The following is a 4,355-nucleotide window of genomic DNA, read 5'->3' on the forward strand; positions in this document are numbered from 1 at the left end:
AGACAATGGTATGTTGCGAGACTCGGACTTGGACATTGTAAATTTGCTGAACGACTATTTCTCCTCTGTATTTACAAGGGAAATGGACGGTCCCACTTAAAGGCCGGGAGTGTGTGTCGAAAATGGGGATAGCTTCAGTGACATCACCTGCGATGTTAGGGAAATCGCAAACAGATTAAGAAGCCCTAGCCCGTACAAGTTCCCCAATCCAGATGGATTCCTCCCAAGGATCCTCCACAAAGTAGGAGACGAGGTTGCTCCGCATCTTGTCACTATCTTCAACGAATCCTTGCAGACTGGGGAGGTGCCAGACGACTGGAAGATGGCAGACGTAACTCGTATCTTCAAGGAGGGATATCGCGAGAGTCCGGGCAATTACCGGCCTGTCAGTGCTTCCATAGAAGGAAAAGTACTGGAGAACACTATTACTGATAGGATAGTAGATCATTTAGAGTCTCACCACCTACTCCCTGATTCCCGGCACGGGTTTCGGAGTCACCATTCTTGTCTCACCAATCTTTTGGAGTTCTTTCATAGTATTTCAGGTGAGTACGACAGGAGTCGAGCAGTGGATATCCTATACTTGGACTTTCAAAAGGCCTTTGATAGGGTACCACACCGTAGGTTGATGAACAAGGTTCGTGCCCTCGGCATAACCGATAGGCTTGATGAGTGAATTGAGATTTAGCTCTCCGGCAGGAGGCAGCGTGTAAAGCTTAACGGGGCAACCTCAAAATGGACGCAAGTGCATAGTGGGGTTCCCCAGGGCTCAGTGCTTGGCTCCCTTCTATTCATTGTCTACATCAGTGATATAGACGCAGGGCTGTTGTGCCCGATTGCCAAGTTCGCAGATGATACAAAATTAGGTGGCGGAGTGAGCTCCAACGAAGGCGTGGAATGTCTTCGCGATAGCCTCCACAAGCTAGGAGAGTGATCAGAAGCATGGCAGATACCATTTCACCTTGACAAATGCAAAGTGATCCACATCGGTCATGCCAATCCTCGGAAGGACTATGTCTTGTTAGTGCAACGTCTAGAGACAACTGACTTTGAAAAAGACTTGGATGTGCTAAACGACCTAAAGCGACCTAAAGTTTTCCCAACAGTGCATTGCGGTAGAACGAAAAGCTCAGAGACTTCTGGGTTATGTGAATAGACAATTTCGCTTCCGTAATAAGAAGATTGTCCTTTCACTATATTACTCACTAGTCAGACCGCACCTGGAGTATGACGTTCAGTTCTGGGCCCAGATTCACTAACGCCTCGCAGATACGACAATCTTAAGTGGATCCAATATGGCGGAAATAAGAATGTCGTATCTTGCGATTCCCAAAAGAATCTTAAGTCCGCCATGTTTAGATTTTCCTGCCTTAACGCTGTTTCACACTCCCGCCGACAGACGGCGTAGTATGATGTTGACATATTTCGTTCAACCAATGGCAGCGCTCGATACATACGTACTCTAGAGACAGTAGCCAATCACAGGAACCTCAACACCAGTGCAGCATGTGGCCCGTGACAGAGGCAGACGATGTTGTCTGCCCCACCGGGAGTACGGAGATGAAGTGAGGAAGTTCAGGTAAGCCAATCACTTGTCATGTGGAGAGTCAGCTTGGTATATTGTTGCTAAAACGTGCTAGTGAGTGAAACATTTTTGTTAACCTGCATGAAGGTATCCTTTAGGTAACGTTATAAACGTCTTTCTGACAGTTCTTAACCATGATTTCGTCCTCCAAGTTGTCTATGATCAGTCTCATGACCCTGTTTTGAGCTCCTCTGTAGGTAAAAAAGTAATATACTTGTACACACCAAGTTATCTCACAATGGAGAGAGGGAGGGATATAGGGACACACATACTTCTGTGATGTAATTTCAGTATTTTCATTGAGGTGAGTCCATTTACTGAGCAGCAGAGCTTAGCAAACATATCAGTCAATAATATTTGCCACCAGGGCACTGCCCAGCAATGTGGCTAGGATTAGGAGTGGAGCTCAGACATTGTCAGCTGCTCAGATATTGGGACGTAGATAAAACGGCATACTTTCCAAAGTTGCACTATAAATGCAATAACAATAAGTAAAAGCTCTTTCATAGCGCTTGAGATAACTAACTTCTATTAAAACATAGATACTTTAAATTCTTATAATAGTGAATTTAAAGTATCTATGTTTTAATAGGAAGTTAGTTTATCTCAAGCACTATGAAAGAGCTTTTTACTTATTGTTATTGCATTTATAGTAGTGCGACAGTGTTTTAAGCCATAATACAGCGAGCTGCTCTTTGGAAAGTATTGTATTTCTTTGTTTTCTTCATTTCCACAGATTAAGTTTATTAACTATGTAAACTTTCTACTTCATTGCTTCTTAACCTTTAACTACTAGCCAGTCACTTTAACCTCTCTCTCTCTCTCTCTCTCTCTCTCTCTCTCTCTCTCTCTCTCTCTCTCTCTCTCTCTCTCTCTCTCTCTCTCTCTTATGATCCTGGTTATGATGACCAAGCAAATAATTTTCCTTTTATAGGAGACTGAGTGTAACCTGTAAGTGTAGTGGGTGCTACAACACCTAGCAGCCCATATGTCCCAGCAGTGGTGCAGCGTCGGACCCTTAAACTTCCAGGCAGGAGACACAAGATAAAAGATTCTGAAGAAGCAAGACCAAGCATATATTACTGGATAGTTTGCAGAAATGTGTAGATTTCCTTGAATCGTCTCAACCAGAATGACTGCAATAGCTGGACCTTTACAGGACTTTGTTGAATATTGCAGGGCATGAAATTCTGTATTTCTTATGCATCACTAAAGGTCTCTTTTGATTTCTTCAAACATGTTTTGTATTTGCAATTTATTTAATTGTTTTCTGTTGGAAATAACATATAAAAAAGATGTTTAATAGCAAGCTGTGAAGAATTGCTCCAAATAGTACACACCACGGTGCTATATGCTTTACATTTTATTAAGTGTATAATAAGCTCAGCCATATTGTCCTGCAGTTAATTTTTAGTCAGACAATTTCTCCCCTTTTTTTACAATTTAAGTTGTGATTGTGTTCATGTATACCAGCAGTTCTTTCTTTAATTATATTAGTAAAGAAGTTTTTATTATATATATGAAGTCAGATTAAGTGACTTTCAAAAGCAATATAATTAAGTCCATTTAGCCTGTGTCACTCTCAAAGTTATACGCCTCCGTGGTCTACTGGTTAGCGTGCCTGGCTTCTACTCCGCAGGCCCGGGTTCGAATCCCGGCCCAGGCAGTCTGCGTGCAGCTCACCCAGCTGTTCATCCTCCCTCTTGGGCTGGTCGATAAATGGATACCTGGGGAAATCTGGGGAAGGTAATCTGTGGTAACCCAGATATTACACTGGCCCTGTGTCCCAAGGTAATGGGGGCTCCCTTCCACCACAGTCTCAAGGGTCAATGTTACGGAGATGAGCACCGAGGCCATGCGCTGCTACTACGTATCCCCCCAACTTTACTACTCTTACTCTCAAAGTATATAATTGTGTGTTTGTGTGTATGTGAGTGTGTGTGTGTGTCACATCCTGGAAAGCCCAAGACTTCTTTCAAAACTCTGATGACTCGAGAAAGAGTCTGGCTTCCAGCTATATCTTGAGAGCCAACAGTCATCGTGGAAATTTTCTAGGTATAGTGGAATGTGTTTTGACAGTGGGCAGTGCCATTGTCTTTGAAGAACTCTACCGAGTTCTTAACGAAACACACCCATACACCAATTTGCTCGATGATTTCCTTTATTTTATTGCCAGTACACTATTTAACACATTTAAATATTTAATAATGTATATATCAATGCCCACTTTTTCATTATGTTCTCAACTTGTGCCAGCAACATATGAGTCAGTACTTTAGTAAGGTTAGGTTACATAAATGAAAAAAGTGCATATTTGAGTTAAAAACAGAAACATTATTTTCTTGTCAATACCCAAAAAATAACTTGAATTTCAAGGAGAAAGATTTTTTTTATAGTCTATGGACAAAGAACCTTTATTTTCTGGTTTTAATGTTGTGCTATAAGTAGAAAATGAAGTAATTATATATTTTTCACTTAACATGAAATAAATATCAATATATATAAATATTTTGCCTCAACCTAAAATCATAAAATACTTTTTCAATTATAGTAGCTATTAAACTATGAGTGGGAATAAAACTGGGTGATGAATCAAACCTTGACAGGTGTTGCTAGGTTGCTAATTTACCAGCAATAGGTTACCATGTGATGGAGATGAGCACCGAGGCCACACACAGCTATGCGTATGCCCCCAACTTCACCCTACCCTTACTAGACACATCATCTATAACACCCAGTAAAACTAGCATACTAAATAGTAAATGTATTA

The 4,355-nt window shown here is 41.3% G+C and overlaps 1 long non-coding RNA gene across 1 annotated transcript; it reads left to right on the top strand.

Annotated features, from left to right (window-relative positions):
* The first annotated feature begins 1,241 nt into the window (after positions 1-1,241).
* LOC126987068 (uncharacterized) lies at positions 1,242-4,091 on the top strand. Its single transcript, XR_007740145.1, has 2 exons — positions 1,242-1,579; positions 2,520-4,091. It is a non-coding gene; the product is annotated as an uncharacterized LOC126987068 (long non-coding RNA).
* Positions 4,092-4,355: the final 264 nt, after the last annotated feature.

The sequence above is a fragment of the Eriocheir sinensis genome, chromosome 64 (assembly GCF_024679095.1).
Source record: "Eriocheir sinensis breed Jianghai 21 chromosome 64, ASM2467909v1, whole genome shotgun sequence".
NCBI classification, from domain to species: Eukaryota; Metazoa; Arthropoda; class Malacostraca; order Decapoda; family Varunidae; genus Eriocheir; species Eriocheir sinensis.